Here is a 19,746-nt window from a genome sequence, read left to right as displayed (position 1 = left end):
TGTCATTTGCAAATATCTTCTCCCATTCCATAGGTTGTCTTTTACTTCTGTTGACTATTTCCTTTGCTGTGCAGAGGCTTTTTATTTTGAAGAAGTCTCAATAGTTTATTTTGGCTTTGTTTTCCTTGCCTCAGGAGACATATCTAGTCAGAAGTTGCTATGGCTGACGTCAAAGAGGTTACTGCCTATGTTCTCCTCTAGGATTTTGATGGTTTTCTGTCTCACATTTAGGTCTTTCATCCATTTTGAATTTATTTTTATGTATGGTGTAAGAAAGTGGTCCAGTTTCATTCTTCTGCATGTGCTGTCCAGTTTTCCCAACAATGTTTGTTGAAGAGATGGTCTTTTTTCCATTGGATATTCTTCCTTGCTTTGTTGAAGATTAATTGACCATATAGTTCTGGGTCCATTTCTGGGTTTTCTAGTCTCTTCCATTGATCTTTGTGTCTGTTTTTGTGCCATTACCATACTGTCCTGATCACTAGAGCTGTGGGATATAATTTGAAGTCCCAAACTATGATGCCTCCAGCTTTGCTTTTCTTTTTCAGGGTTTCTTTGGCTATTCTGGGTCTTTTGCGGTTCCACAGAAATTTTAGGATTGTTAGTTCTAGCTTTGTGAAAAATGCTGGTAGGGATATGATAAATGCATAGATTACTTTGGATAGTATAGACATTTTTGTTCTTCTAATCCGTGAATATGGAATCTTGTTCCACTTGCGTCATCTTCAATTTCATTCATCAATATTTTATAGTTTTCAGAGTACAGATCTTTTGCTTCTTTGGTTAGGTTTATTCCTAGGTATCTTATCATTTTTGGTGCAGTTGTAAATGGGATTGATTGCTTGATTTCTTCTTCTGAAGCTTCATTATTGGTATATAGAAATGCAACAGATTTCTGTATATTGATTTTGTATCCTGCCACTTTACTGAATTTCTGTATCAGTTCCAGCAATTTTTAGTGGAGTGTTTCAGGATTTCCTTATATAGTATCATGTCATCTGCAAATAGTGAAAGTTTGACTTCTTCCTTGCTGATTTGAATGTTTTTTGTTTCCTCTTGTGGTCTCACTGCTGAAGCTGGGACTTCCAGTACTATGTTAAATAACAGTGGTGAGAGTGGACATCTCTGTCTTGTTCCTGACAAGAGGATGATATTAGTTGTGGGTTTTTCATTTATGGCCTTTGTTATGTTGAGGTATCTTCTCTCTAATCCTACTTTGTTGACGGTTTTTATCATGAATGGATGTTGTCAGATGCTTTTTCTGCATCTATTAAAAGGATCCTATGGTTCTTATCCTTTCTTTTATTAATGTGATATATGCATTGCCTTGATTGATTTGTAAATATTGAACCACCCTTGCAGCCCAGGAATAAATCCCACTCAATCATGGTGAATGACTCTGTTAATGTACTGCTGGATTCAATTTACTAGCATTTTATTGAGAATTTTTGCATCCATGTTCATCAGGGATATTGGCCTGTAGTTCTGTTTTTTAGTGGAGTCTTTCTCTGATTTTGCTATCAAGATAATGCTGGCTTCATGGAATGAATTTGGAAGTTTTCCTTCTAGTTCTATTTTTTGGAATAGTTTGAGAAGAATGGGTATTAACTCTTCTTTAAATGTTTGGTAGAATTCACCTGTGAAGCTATCTGTCCCTGGACTTTTGTTTATTGGGAGATTTTTGATTACTGATTCAATTTTCTTGCTCTGTTCAAGTATTGGTCTGTTCAAGTTTTATATTTCTTCCTGTTTTAGTTTTGGTAGTTAATATGTTTCTAGGAATTTATCCGTTTCTTCCAGGTTGTCTAATTTGCTGGCATATAGTTTTTCACAATATTTTCTTATAATCGTTTGTACTTCTGTGGTGTTGGTTATTATTTCTTGTCTCTCATTGGTGATTTTATTTATTTGGGTCCTTTCTCTTTTCTTTCTGATAAGTCTTGCTAGGGGTTTATCAATTTTATTAATTTTTCAAAGGACCACCTGCCAGTTCCATTGATCTGTTTTATTGTTTTTTTAGTTTTCATATAATTTACCTCTGCTCTAATCTTTATTATTTTCCCCCTTTGGGGGATTTAGGTTTCATTTGTTGTTCTAGCTCCTTTAGGTGTAAGGTTAGGTTGTTTGTTTGAGATTTTTGTATTGCTATAAACTTCCCTCCAGTGACCACTTTTGGTGTATCCCAAAGGTCTTGGGCCACTGTGTTTTCATTTTCATTTGTTTCCATGTATGTCTAAATTTCTTCTTTGATTTCCTGGTGGACCCATTCATTGTTTACTAGCATGTTGCTTAACCTCCATATATTTGTGGTCTTTCTAAATTTTTTCTTGTGGTTGACTTCAAGTTGCATAGTGTTGTGGTTAGAAAGTATGCATGGTATGATCTCAATCTTTTTGTACTTGTTGAGGCCTGATTTGTGACCTAGTGTGTGATCTATTCTGGAGAATGCCCCATATGCACTTGTAAAGAATGTGTATTCTGCTGTTTTAGGATGGAATGTTCTCAATATATCTGTTAAGTCCATCTCACCCAGTGTGTCATTCAAAGTCATTGTTTCCTTGTTGATTGTCTGCTTGGATGATCTGTCCATTGACGTAAGTGGGGTGTTAAATTTCCCTGTTATTATTGTATTATTATCAATGAGTTCCTTAATGTTTGTCATTTGTTGCTTCATATATTTGGGTGCTCCCTTGTTGGATGTATAAATATTTACAATTGTTATATCTTTTTGTTGGATTGTCCCCTTTGTTAAGACACAAGTACCTGTCTTCATCTCTTATTACAGTCTTTGGTTTAAAATCCAGTTTGTTTAATAGAAATATTGCTACTCTAGCTTTCTTTTGACATCCATTTGCATGATAAATGTTTCTCCATCCCCTCACTTTCAATCTGCAGGTGTCTTTAGGTGTAAAACGAGTCTTGGAGTGCCTGGGTAGCTTAGTCAGTTTAGAATCTGACTCTTGGTCTCAGCTCAGGTGTTGATCTCAGGGTCATGAGTTCAAGCCCCATGTTGGACTACACACTAGGGGCAGAGCCTACTTAAAAAAAAAAAATAGGGGCACCTGGGTGGCTCAGTCATTAAACGTCTGCCTTCGTCTCAGGGTATGATCCCAGGGTCCTGGGATCAAGCCCCGCAACGGGCTCCCTGCTCTGCTGGGAGCCTGCTTCTTCCTTTCCCACTCCCCCTGCTTGTGTTCCCTCTCTCACTGGCTGTCTCTCTTTCTGTCAAATAAATAAATAAAATCTTTTTTAAAAAAGTGAGTAAATTAATTAATTAAATAAAATGAGTCTCTTGTAGACCACATATAGATGGGTCTTGTTTTTCTTTATCCATTGTGACACACTATGTTTTTTGATTGGAGTGTTTAGTCCACTTATATTCAGAACAACATTTGATAGATATGTATTTAGTGGCATTTTATTACTTGCTTTTTCATTGTTTCTGGAGATTTTCTCTGTTCCTTTCTTATCTTTGTCACTTTTGGTCTTTCCTTTCCACTGAAAGAGTCCCATTTAATATTTCTTGCAGGGCTGATTTAGTGGTCATGAACTCCTTTAGCTTTTGTCTGGGAAACGCTTTATCTCTCCTTCTGTTCTGAATGATAGCCTTGCTGGATAGAGTATTCTTGGCTGCAGATTTTTCCCATTCAGCACTTAGACTATATCATGCCACTCTATAGTGGCTTGCCAAGTTTCTGTTGAGAAATCCCCAGCTAGCCTTATGGGTCTTCCCTTGTAGGTTAAGGACTTCTTTTTTCTTTCTGCTTTTAAGATTTTTTTTCTTTGTCCTTATATTTTGCAAATTTAATCACAATATGTCTTGGTGTTGGCCTGCTGTTGTTGATTTTGATGGGAATTCTCTGTGCCTCCTGGGTCTGGTTGTCTGTTTCTTTCCCCAGATTAGGGAATTTTTCAGCTATTATTTATTCAAATACGTTTTCTGCCCCCTCTTCTCTCTCTTCCTCTACTGGGACTCCTATAATATGAATGTTACTATGTTTGATGGAGTCACTGAGTTCCCTAAGTCTATTCTAGTGTTCCATAGTTCTTTCTCTTTGTTCAACTTCATTATTTACCATTATTTTGTTCTCTATATCACTTAATCATTCCTCTGCTTCTTCTCACCTTGTGTTCAGTGTATCAAGTCTGCTTCTGATTTCAGTTATTGTCTTTTTCATTTCTGACTGATTATTATTATTTTTTTTTTAATTTGAGATAAAGAGAGAGTGAGAGTGAGACCATGAGCTGGGAGACAGAGGGAGAGGGAGAAGCAGGCTCCCCACTGAGCAGAGAGCCCAACACGGGGCTTGATCCCAGGACCCTGGGATCATGACCTAAGCCAAGATGCTTAACCCACTGAGCCACCCAGGTGCCCCTGACTGATTCTTCTTTAACCCTTTTATCTCTATGGTAAGGCCCCCCTGAAGTCCTCCATTCTTTTCTCAAGCCCAGTGATTATCCATATGATTGTTCCTTTAAATTCTTCATCAAACATGTTACCTTCTCTGTTTCACTTAGATCTCTGCCATGACCTTAACTTGTTCTTTCATTTGGGAGGAATTCCTCCCTCTTGGCATTTTGCCTAAGTCTCTGTCTTCTTCTATGTATTAGAAAAGCCTGTTCTGTTTCCTGCCCCTGAAAGTAATGGCTTTATGGAGAAGAGGTCATGTAGTGTCCAGGGCCAGGCGCTTCAGGGAGTGTCTCTGGTGTATGCTGTGTGCACTATGCTGTTGTGTGTTGGCTGCTCTATCCCTTAGGCCAGTCACCTACAGAGGCTCTCCTTGCCTGCAGTGTTTGGTCCTTGGCCAGAATGTATATACATCACATCTTGTTTATCAATTCATCTATCAGTGGACACTTAGGTTGCTTCCAAATCTTGGATATTATAAATAATACTGCAATAAACATCAGGGTGCACATATGTTTTTGAATTAGCATTTCCATTTTATTTGGGGAAATACTAAGTAGTGGAATTATTGGATCATATAGTATTTCTACTTTTAATTTTTTGAGGAACCTCCATAGTGTTTTCCATAGTGCTGTACCAAGTTTATATATATATATATATATATATATATATATATATATATATATATATATATATATATAGTTTGCTTGTTTTTTAATCATTATCCAAAGGAAGGCAGTCTAATGTTGGTATGATGGCTCTACACAAAACCCTCTGGAACTCAAGCTACTTCTGCCTTTCTGCCCCACTGTCTCTAAATGGTAGCCTGGAACTCATGGTCAAAGATGGAGCCTATCGATCCATTCATTTTCTGGGCAGCAGGGTAGAAGAAGAAGGCAAGAATGGGCAAAGCAGAAGTGCTAACTACCTTTTAAGGGAAGCTCTTGTGAGTTGCTATGCAGTACTTCTTATATCCCTGTAGTTAGAACTTAGTCACATTGTCAACATCTAGTTGAAAAAAAAATATGAAAAGTGCAGAATTCTTTTTCGTATTCTGATTGGCTAATTGGTCAGATGAAAATTTGTGACTAAGAAAGAAGATGAGAGCAGATATTGAAAGGCAGCCATCTGTCAGTCTCAGACATAGCTGGCACTTCACACACTTCCTGGAACACAGTGGAACGTCAATATTTGTGGAAGAAATTGGGTGCTTTTCTGGGTGCATAGACACTTTAGTTCAAAATGAGAAGTTTGGGGGAACCTGGGTGGCTTGGATGGTTAAGCATCTGACTCAATTTCAGCTCAGGTCATGATCTCAGGGTTGTGAGATGGAGCCCTGTGACAGGCTCTGTACTGGAGCATGGAGCCTGCTTGGTATTTTCTTTCTCCCTCTCCCTCTGTCCTCTTTTACCCCCAAAAAACAAACAAAATGAGAAGTTTGGAGTTATATCTTCAAGTTTTGTATTCAATTTGACCCATCAAGTCGGAACACTAAGTGGATAAGACAGTCCTCAGACTGCCTGTAGACCAAGCCTACATTTCCTTTTTCTCTCGTCAAAGTACCTGCCCCTTGCATAATAACATCAGATGATGTACATGAGAGTGATTATGCAATGGATTGTCCGGCTAAAGAGTGCTTTGTTTTTGTTCCTCGTCTTTATTGGGATGGTGCCAGAAACCACTTTGGACTCACTGGAAAGAACCTCTCTTAACTGTCAGTCATCTGCCTTATCATCTGCTTAAACAATGAAAATAAGTTTATTTGAAATAAGAATAACTCATGGCTCCTGGCTTACTAGTCAAAAGACCAATGCTTCTTAAGGTTATGTCTGCATAAGAATCACCTAGAACATTTGTTGAAAATTCTTTTTCCTGGACTCCACTACCCAGATATGCTAATTCTATAGATATGGGATGGGACCTGGAATCCACATTTTAGTAAGTTTTTCAAATAATTTTGATGAATACATTTAGAATAGCACTATCCAGCAGAAATGTGTTGGGAGCCATATGTAATTTTAAATTTTCTAGTAGTCACTTTTAAAAAAAGTGAAAAGAAATTGGTAAAATTAGGGGCGCCTGGGTGGCACAGCGGTTAAGCGTCTGCCTTTGGCTCAGGGCGCGATCCCGGCGTGATGGGATCGAGCCCCACATCAGTCTCCTCCGCTATGAGCCTGCTTCTTCCTCTCCCACTCCCCCTGCTTGTGTTCCCTCTCTCGCTGGCTGTCTCTATCTCGGTCGAATAAATAAATTAAAAATCTTTAAAAAAAAAAAGGAATTGGTAAAATTAACTTTGATGATATGTATTATTTAACCCAGTATATTCAAAACATTATCATTTCAACATGCAATCAACATAAAAATTATCAGGTATTTTACATTTTTTGGTTCAAAGTCCAGTGTGTATTTTGCACTTACAGTACACCTCAATTTGGACCCACCACATTTCACATGCTCGATCGCCATATCTGGCCATGGGTATCATATTGGATAGGGCAGGTTTAGAGATTAGACAGCACTAGATTGAAACTATGGAGGTCGAAGGCTGCATTTCACTCTTGTATTTGTAGAGCCTACCATAGTGCCCGGAATATAGGAAGTGTTCGAGAAATTCTGGTTGATTGGTTGGTTAGCCACATTAGAGACTGGGCTGTAATACCATGAAGCCATGTGCCAATGACAGTGACTGTGGCTCAGGCAGGAGTCCCACGTTTTTCTGCGGGTGTTCAGAAATCTGCTAGGGCAGTTAATAGATAATCTTTAGTTTTCTATTCAGAATAACTTCAAAGGCTTTAAGAGAGAAAAATAGAGCAAGTTACTAAAGCTGGTTGCTAGGACAACCTTCTCAGGACTGAAAGAGGACAATCATACATTGTAGACCTAGGCTTGGTAGAGCTGTGATCTCTTCTTTTGTAATATACTCTTCATTTGCTTAGCTCTAAGAAAGAAGAGGTTTTTTTTTTTGACTTTTTTTTTTTAAGATTTTATTTATTTATTTGACAGAGATAGAAACAGCCAGCGAGAGAGGGAACACAAGCAGGGGGAGTGGGAGAAGAAGAAGCAGGCTCTCAGCAGAGGAGCCTGATGTGGGGCTCGATCCCATAACACCGGGATCACGCCCTGAGCCGAAGGCAGACGCTTAACCGCTGTGCCACTCAGGCGCCCCAGAAAGAAGAGTTTTTAAATGGCTATTTAAGAGTATAATTTGGAACCAGAGGGCCATGTGGCTCTAAACGTGTTTAAGTGCAAACAGAAAGAAAATGGGCCAAAGTTGATTGGAAAGGGCCACCTAAAGTGGGGCACAATCACTTATAAGACTCCCATTAAATTATTGGAATGTGCAGTTCAGGAAGAACTTTTAACTCCCAGCTGCAGCTAGACCTCACTTATGGGAATCAAGAATGGGTATCAAAGTAAGTTTTTTTCCTTGGGCCTACACTATCATTAGATCGAGCAGTTTAAGATTGTTACGAAAGTAATTATTGGTAACTAAGTGATTTTATTTTATATTTATACAGATATTAGTTGATAATTAATCTTTAAATTTTTAAATAAATTCTAAATAGCAAACTTTTGTTGGGCAATTGCTATATGTGTGGCACTCTGCTAAAGATTTTCCATGTTTTTAATTCCCAGGGCACGAGGACGACTCATTTTTGTCTACATGTCACAGATTTTTTTTTTTTAATTGAAATTTAGAGCGATTAAGTGACTTGTTCAAGAATTTCTTCTCCTGGAACAATATAACTCGGGATCACTTTTATATTGTACTTTGCTCTTTTTTGAAAGTATTGTGAAAACTTCCTCATAGTAGCCTTAACGAGGCTGTAAAATTCAAATTTATAACGTGATGGTAAATGCATAGAGCCTCTAAGGATCTACCGTTGGGGTGCCTGCCTGGCTCGGTTGGTAGAGCATGTGACTCTTGATCAGGGGTGGTAAGTTTGAGCCTCACGTTGCGTGTAGAGATTACTTAAAAATAAAATCTTAAAAAAAATATCTACTACTAACGGTAGATTATAATACTAGCTTCATGTAATGAAAGTGACATTCGAGGCACACATCGCCCTAATAATATGAGGAGAGATTGAAATAAGCAAATATTGAAGGCAAATGAAGTTGACTAGAAATAACTTGTCAGAATCCCAGGAGAAGGGGAAGGGGCCTGAAGTAGAAAGGTATTTCTGCGTGAAGAAAGGAAGGCAGCAGTGGTAGCCTTCGGTAACTGGTTTTACTCATCTAACATTTCTTTTATTTCCTGTAGGTCTTCTATTCTAGGCAGACCCACGCGACCATAACTCCTACTGCAGTCATCGCCACCTGGGCATTAAATACTGCTTCTTTTCCAGCCAGATATGCCATCTTTGCACTCTCTGTTGAGAAGGAATAACTGGACAAAGAACAGATTGATTCCACGCCCTTTTCCTACACATGAAAATAATGCATAAGATAGTGCAGAAAATATTCAGAATTCAAGGAGGTGAGTCACAGGGATTTTTCAGAAGAATTTTTTTTTAAGCTAATGTTAAGCCATAAACAGAAGTTACCTGTACTTGTTCCACAACCCTCCTTGGTAAGGGTTGCTTTTTTTTTTTTTTTTTTAATTAAAAATTCTAAGAGTGAAGACAGCTCTTCCTACCTCTCCTGCCGCCACAGGCCTGCTCCCTTCTAAGGAAAGACAGATAAGTAGCCAAATTACATATTCAAGTCACTGCATGCTCTGACTCCCTTTGCTGGAACTAAGTGACAAGTGATACTCTTTGTGGGAGTCAAGTGTTCCAGCCAAAATGAAAGGGAATGGGAAGTCCAGAAATTTGAGAATTTTCAGGGTTGGAAGAAGGGACTACTTTTCAGGCCCAACCGAGAATATAAAATGCAGAGAACCTTTGTGTGACCAAGGCCAATAAGAATTTATCCTTTGGGCAAGGATTAAATCAAGGGTGTAACCATCACATCCCTTTGTAAAACCTTTTAATGGATTAAGGCAAAGGCAAGTTAATCCTTTCAGTTAGATGGAATGATCTGGAACAGTGGTAGGGGGGAGGGGAAGGATATTAACAGTGTGGTTCTCCCACTGGAGCTTGATAAACTTAGGAATGTTCAGTTAAGCCCAGCAGAATCATGGGACAAAAAAACCCAAAAGTATAGAAAACCTCAAAAAGTGTAACTAGAAGTGTGGGATGGGATTATTGGCGTTTTCATTTAACTGGACCAAATAGGTAAGAAGTTGACCAGAGTGGTGACAAAAGAACCAACATCTTAGACTAAAAGATAAGATATAAAATCGTCCTTAGTCTCCAACCTTCTGTCAGCAGGAAAGAGGTTAAGAAAGCTACTCAATCCCCAAGGAAGGCATATTCTCCAGTGATCTTTTCAAACATAGCTGAGGAGCAAAATAGAAAAGGAAGGAAATGCAAAAGGTGGAACCAAGGGTCACAGTAAGTTATAGACGGTAAACCTTTTCAAGGAGCTACTTGATGCTAAAATGGACCAATAGACGGTAAACCTTTTCAAGGAGCTACTTGATGCTAAAATGGACCAGTATCTGCGATGTATTTCCTACTCATTCCCTTTTCAAATGGGAATATATTGTGTGTGTCCTGTACCGATTCACCATTGTATCATGGGTGTATAAGGGATAAAGAGTTTATACTTCTAACTCACAGGTATAGTGAATCAGATTATTGCTTGTCAAATAATTGCTCCTCTCCACTTTTCCCTTGTGAGGGTGTGTATTTCTCTGTCCTAATGACTTTGAACATGGCCTTACATTGTGATCTGTGAACATATGAACATGTAACTTGCTTTGGCCAATGGAATGTAAATGTAGATAATATATGTAAAGGCTTCAAATGTTGTACCTTTGGCTTGTGCTCCTGTGCTCCTGTAAACTGTCACAGAGTGAGCATGTCTCTTGCACCAAGAAAATGTGGAAACGCCTGAAACAGAGCTGAGTCAAACTTGAGTGAAAACAGAGATGTTTGTTGCTTTAAGCTACTGAGGTTAGGAGTGTTTGTTACACATCATTATTGCATTAATAGCTGACTAATATACTAATTCTTTAGAAGAAGAGAAGCTACATCTGGATATGATGTAGTGAATCCAGATATCATTCCAAATGTAGGGTCTATCATGATTTGAGCTTGATAATACAATTAGATGAGACTTTTGGGTTGTTCATTTGGGGGCGTGGTGAATGTGCCTAAGAAGAATAAATTAAGTATTTAAGGGCCATAAAGTATACAATGGTAGCCGCTAGTGCTATGCACTGTGTTGTCCCCCCTCTTCCAGGCATAGGGTAGAATTGCATCTGATGGCCCCTTGTGACTGTGTGGGGTCAAGTAACTAGAACTGACAAATGAATTGTGAGCAGAAGTGACGTGTATTTGCTAATGCAAGAACCTCAAAGGTTTTTTTTGTTTTTTTTTTTTTTCATTTTTGCACAGTGACTGGTATTCCAGATAATGGCTGTTCTATCAGCCTGGGTCCTGAGCAAGGACATTGTTGACAAAAGCAGAGCCTACAAACACCCAGTGGAAGTGTGGCATTAGTGATAGATAACACTTTGTTGTGTTAAGCTCACTAGGATTCTGTAGCAGGGGGCAAAATCATCTTTCCCATCTATTTTTGGATTTGGTGTCTCGATGTGGGATAGCTGGGTTGATATTTTCCTAATATACTCAAACTGGTTTCATTGCAGCCTGTTAACATTTTGCTCATTCAATGCCCATGCTCCATTGGTTATTAAATTTTGAACATCATCCCTGCAGCTGACCAAAAATAATGCAAAGTGCATAGTACACTATCATAATGTACATTTTTGAGCATGGAGAATATCAGTTTATTTCCTTTAAAAATGTGATTCTTGAATTACATTGTTGGTATAGAATCCCGAAAGAAGGCACATCGTCTCACATTACCATAGTACTAAGTAGTGTAGATAAAACCTGGGCTGAGACTGTATAAGCTCTATCCTAAGAGTCTACCAAATCAGGTATATTTGATGTGAAGATGGAGATCCAAGTGTTTCCCTGTCCCTTTGTTAAACAGTACTGGGAGCAGGCATACTTTCCATTCCCCAAGTTAAACAGTTCTGAGACTCAACATACTTCCTGTCCCTGAGCTAAACAATCCTAGGATGAGGAATATACTCATCTCCTTGCTAACTAATACTAAAAATAAGTAGAAACAAATTAGCTGCTTGCTATAGGGCATACTTTATGAATCAACAAATAAGTGTTTCTTAAGACTAAAATATACAAATCAAGGGTACCTGGCTGGCTCAGTCAGTAGAGCATGTGACTCTTGATCTTGGGGTTGTGAGTTCGAGCCCCATGTTGGGTGTAGACATTACTTAAAAATAAAATCTTAAAAAAAAAAAAAAGCAACACCCAACAGATCAATATTTCCTTGCCTTACTGTACCCAACAGTCCAAAGTTATGCAGTAATCTATGCTCAATCCTCAATAGTTCCCCACTTTGTAAGGCCTATTTTTTTTTAAGATTTTATTTATTTATTTGACAGAGAGGGAGACAGCCAGGGAGAGAGGGAACACAAGCAGGGGGAGTGGGAGAGGAAGAACCAGGCTCCCAGAGGAAAACCTGATGCGGGGCTCGATCCCATAACGCCAGGATCACGCCCTGAGCCAAAGGCAGACGCTTAACAACTGAGCCACCCAGGCGCCCCATGTAAGGCCTACTTTAAACATCTCCCAGTCCAGGCACTAAAATTCTAAATATATCCTGTCTTAATCTCCCATTCTGAGAAACTCCCATTCTGAGACTCTGGCAAGGTCATGTTCTGCTTCATTGCAGTGAGTCTAATAAAATTATCTCCCCTTGATCTAATAGGGTTTTCTGACAGTTAAAAAAAATATTTTATTTATTTTTTTGAGAAAGAGACAGAGCTTGAGCGGGTTGGGGTGCGGAGAGGGCGTGGGAGGGAGCACAGTGAGAGGGAGTGTGGGGAGGGGGAGCCGAGGAGAGGCAGAGGCAGAAGAACAAGCAGACTTCCTGCTGAGCACAGAGCCTGATGCGGGGCTCCATCCCAGAACCCCGAGATCATGACTTGAGCCCAAATCAGAGCTTAACCGAGTGAGCCACCCAGGTGCCCCCAGTTTTCTGACAGTTTTTTAAGGAGTCAGCTGACCAAATTGCTTTCATAAGTGTGAAGTTTCACTAGCATGCATGGGTGTGATGAAACCCTTTTATCAAGGCTAATATTAAATATTATTGTATTGGGAAATCTTTGCTTATTTGACAGTGAAAAAAGTAGTATTGTTTTAATTTTAAACTCAGATTACTCTTCAGTTTAAACACATTTCAAGTTTTAAGTATTCCATCTAGCAAATGTGGACCTAAAATTAAGGTCCAGCATCATGTGCTGCCTTGAAATCTGGTGAAATTAGGATGGCCTTCCATGGACTAAATCAAGTTCCCCAACTCCATTCTGCTCTCAAGGATAAGGTCTTCTAGCTCAAACAAGCCACCTTATCAGAGGAACTAGGTATAGTTCCTGCATATCCTTGAGTAGTGGGCTTTAGTTCCCTGCCAGTGAGTGGAATTATTCATGGAAGCCAATTACATCCTCCCGCAGGAACCAAGAGGCAAGCCACCCTCTTGATACCGCAAAGCCTCCCTTCCTTGGCATCTCATTGTTCACCGTTCCGGACAACAAGCCCTGTGTTGTCCTTGCCTGGTGTGTCTTCCTTCTCTAGGCTGTGATTATATGACACTAGTAAACTGCTGTCAGTATCACCTGCCCAGGTGAAAGGAGGGTGTCCAGGGTCAGGAGTTGTGTCTTCAGCCAACGTCATGACCCCAGCGGCAGAGGATGTGATCAATACAGTACCTCAATATTTATTGTGTTCCTACATGTTCAAGCAGCGTGCCGGTTGTGAGGTCACCATAGTGAACAACGCAGACTTACTGTGCCCTCAGAGATCTTATAGATTCGTGGGGCTCCTGGGTGGCACAGCGGTTAAGCGTCTGCCTTCGGCTCAGGGCGTGATCCCGGCGTTATGGGATCGAGCCCCACATCAGGCTCCTCCGCTATGAGCCTGCTTCTTCCTCTCCCACTCCCCCTGCTTGTGTTCCCCCTCTCGCTGGCTGTCTCTATCTCTGTCAAATAAATAAATAAAATCTTAAAAAAAAAAGAGAGATCTTATAGATTCGTGAGATAGACACTAAACAAATAGTTACACAATAATATATGATTAAAATTGTGCTAAGTGCTATGAAGGAAAATGTAAGGGTGCTTTTGTGAATGGTTTATGTCTTTTGAGCACCTACCTTGGCTTCTTGGTGTTCGTCATGTTGATTTATTTGAGCTAATAACATAGTTAAGAGGTAAACCTTCGTCAAATTTCTTGTGTTTAGTTTTCTTTGTTTGCAGCTTAAGTTTTGTATTTTATAATATAGATGATTTTAATCTTATGTTGTCACATTGATCAATCTTTTTCCTCCTGATTGTTTTTGTTACTTTTACTCCCCTTCAGAAATTTGATCGCTATTTATTTAATTTTGTACATAAATTTTTTTATTTGAAAGGAAATATATGCATATATATTACATTCCCATGCAAAAAGAAAAAGTCAAATAGCACAAAAGAATACAAAATGAAAAGTCGGATTGCTTTCCAACCCAGATCTCCAGACACATCAACGGGTCTCAAGTACCCTTTTAGAATTTTCTGTGCACATATGGGTGTATACCCTTTAAGCAATGCTAGCCTATTACAAACTGTCTTCTGCCCCTTATTTCTTTTACTTAATGATATACCTAGGAACTTTCTAGATTCGTCTGTGGATTTGGAGCCCATTTTTAAAAATAGCTACACAGTTTTCCACTGAACATCTCAGAATGAACAACTATGAATCCAGTCTCTTGGGTTACATAGTAGGCTGCTATGAACCATCTTGTAAATATGTCTTTGTATACGTATGCAAGAACACCACCAATGGTTAAATTTTCAAAACTTGAATTGCTGGGTTGAAACAGTTGTTTATTAAGATCCTCTCTATATTAAGAAAATTAGTATTTCGCCAAATAATGTCATCATTAGTTTTTCCCGGTTTGTCATTAAAGTTCATTTGTGATACTTTTGGCCGTACTGAAAATTTAAGTGTTTATGGAGTCCAATTTATCAATCTTTTCCTTTTTAGTTTCTGGGATTTGTGTCTTGTTTAGATATATATCAAGATTAATTTATGGGTTTTTTTCTACTACTTTTAAGATTTCATTTTTAGATTTAAAATTTTGATTCGTGTAAAGCTTATTTTGGCGTAAAGAATGAGATAGGGAGCCAAGTTAATTTTTTTCCAGATGGATTCTCAGCGTCTCAACACCATTTATTACAAATCAATTTTTCCCTACTATTTGGTATGTTGCCTTTATCTTATACTAAATTCCCATATACATTTAGATCTCTTTCTATAGATTATATGTTGTTCTATCTGTTTGTTTATTCATGCACGGGGACTTAACCTTTTAAATTACTGTTCTTTATAAGACATTCTATACATCAATTTTTATTCCATCTGGAATCAATTTTGGTCATGATGTCATGCGAGAATCTAAATGCTAAATGAAGTCACACTGTAGACAGAAAGAAAGTTCAAGAAAAGGGAGGTGGTAGGTATAGATCTCTCATTGTTTGTAAAATTAGTTCATGAAAGGGTGGGAAAAGAGAAAGTATAGCTTACAACTATGGGATTTTTGTCGATTTATTACTAAAAATACATTATGGTGTTTATTATTATTAACAATATAATAAATTAATATTGGTGTTACTATATGACCATTTGATCACTTTTTCTGTCCCTATAGTTCTTCGAAATTGTTAATATTAAATTTTACTATCTGGATGGGGCTCCTGGGTGGCTCATTTGGTTAAGCATCCCATTCATGATTTCAGCTCAGCTCGTGATCTCATGGGTCATGAGATCGAGGCTTCGTGTCAGGCACCGCACTTGGCGGAGGGGGGGCACTGCTTAGGATTCTCTCCCTCTCCCTCTGCCCTTCCCCTAACTTGCACAGGCATGTGCACACGCTCTCTCTCTCTCTCAAATAAATAAATAAATCTTTTAAAAAATTAAATTTTGCTATCTGGGTCAATACAGAAGAGTCTACCCTGTTATTGCTCTACACCACCCTTCTCCTTTTATAGTCTTGTCTTTCCTGTTTTTATATTTTTTGTTAAAAAAGATTGAAATACAAGACAAAATGTTTGAATTTTGCCACAGGGCTCCAAGGAGGAGCAGTAACATGATGTAACAGAAGTATGTGGAGCTGAGCCCAGAATCTTTGACCAACAGATTCAACTTGGCTATAATTGTAAGTATTAACTTCCTTTTAATGAAGTACAAAAGGAACTATAGCTCTAAAGAAAACAGAAGCTTTAAGCATTGGTAGAGTTTCAACATAAGACTACAAAAGAAAATGACATTAGGTTGCCTCTTCCTGTAGGGGTAGAGCTTACTTTTCCAAGGTACACAACAGTGTAGGGGTGATTCCAGCTGCAATTTTTGTTGCAGACCATTCATGGCAATTTCCACTACCGAGACTGGGAACGCCAAATACTGACTTTCTTAATCTTTCTTAACCTTGTAGTCAGTTGTGGCTGATATAACATAGAGACTGTTACTTTTCTGATGAACGAGAATGCTACAAATTAAATGTGTCCTTCTGAAATTCCTATGTTGAAATTGAATCCTCAGTATGATGGTGTTAGGAGGTATTCGTGATGTAATTAGGTCATGAGGGTGGAGCTCTGGTGAACGAGATTAGTGCCCTTATAAAAAAGACCACAGAGAACAATATTGTTCCTTTGGCCATGTGAAGACACAATGAGAAGATAGCCATCTGCAGTGGGCTCTCACCAGAAACCACATCTGCCAATGTCGCCATGTTGGATTTCCTAGGCTCCACAACCGTGAGGAATAAATGTTAAAACTACCCACTCGATGGTGTTTTTGTTAGAGCAGCCCAAGCAGACTAAGACCGGGATCGATGTGGCTGAAACCACCTTGAAGCTGGGGGTGCAGGAGCACAAGAGCATCTGGCTCTGGGGGTCCCAAATAGGATAGTTTCAGCCACTCACCACTGTCAGAATCCAAAGGCAGAGAACGGAGTGGTGGTGAAACAAGAAAGATTTATTTCAATGAGGCTACCACCAGAAGACAGTAGACTAGCGTCTCAAAGAGTGTCTCCAAAGTGCCGAAAATACTTCTAGGTTTATATAAGGAAGATGTGGGACAAAGGTCAGTGAGTGAGTGCAGGTGGGCAGTGAAGATCAAGTCGATCATTGCCTTGGAATCGGTCATGGGCACAGTCTTGTTGGCTCAGGGCGGTCTGCATTGCTTGAGGGGTAGTTTCAGTTTCCATCATGGGATACTTTGCCTGAAGTGTCTTGCCAGAGTTGAGACCTGCTAGAAAGAAGAACCCAACTGGAAAGTCTGACATCAAAATGGACGCAGCTGAATTCCTCTTTCATGAAGACTTCAATATGAAGACCCTAGCTGCATGATATAGGTGATAAATTCTCTTTAAATTATCTGAGGGAAAGTGTTAAGAAAATTCACAGAGCTAAAAAGCAGTCTCAAGAAATGCTCTATTCTTGCCACTCATTTTCTGTCAGATGGAGAATGAAACAAAATTTCTTTGAGTGTTTTTTTGAACTGGTTTCAAGTTTAAAAAGCTCTTTATCCCAAGATTACGACAGACATTTGCCTGGAATTTTTTCATTTTATAGCTTTCTTGTGTACATTTTATGTTTAACATTTTAATTTGACCGGAATTAATTTTTGATCATACTGTTATGATGTGAGAGAGAGATCAAACTTTGTTATTCCAATAGAAAGATATTGTCCCCAGCTGTAGATTGAATAATTGATCCTTTCTCCATTTATTTGAGCTGCCACCATTCATCACTCAATTATCATATACATGAGTATGTATATATACATGGATACATATCCACTCATTTATATACTCAATTATCATATACATGAGTCTGTTTCTGGATTTGCATTGTGTTGCCACAATGAAAGTGCAGATTTCCATGCCTGTACGATACCGTGTTAGCCACAGTACCTTTGACTTCAGTTTTCAGAAGTTATTGTCATGTACCTAGGTGTGGATTTCTTTGCCTTGGGATTTGCCCAGCTTCTTTAATCTGTAGGTTTATGCCTTTTCCCAAAGTTGGCAACTTTCTGACAACTGTTTGACTATTTTTTCAGCCCCCCATTACTTCTCTTTTTCTGGGGACCCAGCAGTGAGATCTTTTGTTATTGTCCCATGAGTCCCTCAGGCTCTCTTGGTACCCCCCCCAGGTCTTTTGTATTTCTATTGCTCAGTAAGTAAATTCTAGTAGCTGGTGTTCTCATTTGGTCTTCTGTCATTTGCCCTCTACTGCTGAGTCCACCCAGTGAGTTTTTATTTCTGTCATTATAGTTTTTAGTTTTATAACTTCCTTTTTTTTTTTTTTTTTGAGAGAGAGGGGATGTGAGCCAGGGTGGGAGTGAGGGGTGGTCAGAGGGAGAGAATCTCAAGCAGGCTCCATGCCCAGTGTGGAGCCCAACACAGGGCTCAGTCTCATGACCCTGAGATCCTGACCTGAGCTGAAATCCAGTCAGATGCTAAACTGACTGAGCCATCCAGGTGCCCCTATAATTGCCATTTTTAAAAACTTATATTTCTTTGTTGATATTTTCTATTGTTTTATTTTTCCATGAAAACTTATAATTGCTTCTAAGAGCATTTTTTTTTTTTATGATGGCTGCTTTAAAATCTTCGTCAGATCATTCCAATATTTGATTCATCTCTGTATTGGCAGTTGATTGTCTTTTCTCATCCAATTTGGGATTTTCCTGGTTCTTGGTATGGTGAGTGTTGTCTATTGTATCCTAGGCATTTGGGATATTGTTAGGAGAATCTGAATCCTATTTAAATCTCATATTTTAGCAGGCAATTAAGATGTAGGTCTTGGCTTACTTTTGTGGGTTGTGGTTCCAATGACAATTTAATTTTTAGAGCTCTTACAGTGCTATTCTTGTCTGCTTAGTTCACCTGAGGCTGCTGGGGCTCCTTTTGTCCCCTGCTGGGCCTCCTGCTGGGGCCCAATACCCTTCTCTGGTCCTGGCACTGCTAGGTAGGCAATAGAGACACCAGCTGGCCCCCAGGAGGAGAGCAGTCCCTGGGTTGGCTGGTGCTGGCAGGATCCCACTCAATCCCTATTGGTGCCTTGCATGGGGGTGAGGAGAGCTTCCCTGGGCCTACCATTGCTTCTAGCCAGGGGGTGGAGGAGTGGAGGATGCTGGGGGCCCATGGGAGGGAAAGTGTTCTCCTACTTCTGCCCTCTGGGCTGCCAGCTATTGGTGGGCTTCTCCTCGGATCTCTGTTGGTGCCTCGGACAGGGAAGAGCCTACCTGATTGACCTTGCGCTCCAGGGACATAGGCGAGGCACAACTGCTTCTATCCATCTTAGTTTTAACTGCGGCTCTTTAACAAAAAGATTAACAAGACAAATGGTTTATTAATGTGTGCCCTGCATGTCATGGTGGGAAAAAGTTAATCGAAAGTAAGTTAAAATGGCAGTTTAGAATTTCAGCTTATATACAAAGAATGCATTTGTAAAGGACAAAGAGGAGCAGTTTTAATCTTCTAAGGGCGGAGAACTGTGGGAAGGTAAATATGTGGGAGGAAACCAATAGTCTGTTTGCCGGTTCTTCTAGTTCATCTCTGGGCGGAGAGGAGTCTTCAGTGAAAGAATGAAATCTTTAGGCAGAAGAGGAGGAGATTTTACTGCCTTGGCTGTTTTTTAATAGCCTTCAGCTCAAAATAATTTTATGTCAAAAAGGCATACTTTGGGGTGCCATATTGTGGTTTCCTTTAGGGGAAAAGAGGCTGTGAAATGGCATCCTTGGGTTGCCTTCTGCCCAAGGGGGAGGACCAGGAAGGTGCTGGCCTGCTGCTGGTTGTTTTGGAGTGATGGGCAAGGTCCCTGCCAGGTGTCTGCTGGGCTGCCCCTTTTCCGCTCCCTGTGCCAGAGGGAGTGAGACAGGGAAACCGAAGGGACCCCATGAAAAAAAACCCTGTTTTTTTCTTTGCTCCTTTTCCTGCCTTTAGTCTTATTAGGACCTGCACCCCCAGCCTACACATGCCTTAATGTATGCCCCTCTTGTAAAGGTCAAGGAGTTAATGATTTCTTTGGAGTCTTCTAGCACAATAGATAATATCTAAGGAATGTCTGGGCGAAGTTGTTGTGAATGTTTCTCAAGACCACTGACTCCAAATACCTTGATGCCAAGACCCCTGGCTCCAGGGCATAAGTGACTTAT

The 19,746-nt window shown here is 39.5% G+C and overlaps 1 long non-coding RNA gene across 1 annotated transcript in view; it reads left to right on the top strand.

Moving 5' to 3' along the window:
* The window catches only part of LOC130542069 (uncharacterized), a 122,403-nt gene that overhangs the window by 14,105 nt on the left and 88,552 nt on the right, over positions 1 to 19,746 (top strand). The window contains exons 5-6 of the long non-coding RNA XR_008956361.1: positions 8,673 to 8,888; positions 15,652 to 15,742. This is a non-coding gene — a long non-coding RNA (uncharacterized LOC130542069). The remainder of the gene's footprint in view (positions 1 to 8,672; positions 8,889 to 15,651; positions 15,743 to 19,746) is intronic.

This window comes from Ursus arctos, unplaced genomic scaffold, assembly GCF_023065955.2.
Source record: "Ursus arctos isolate Adak ecotype North America unplaced genomic scaffold, UrsArc2.0 scaffold_3, whole genome shotgun sequence".
NCBI classification, from domain to species: domain Eukaryota; kingdom Metazoa; phylum Chordata; class Mammalia; order Carnivora; family Ursidae; genus Ursus; species Ursus arctos.
The sequence above is the reverse complement of the archived record's forward strand: the minus strand, read 5'-3'. Positions and strand labels throughout refer to the sequence as shown.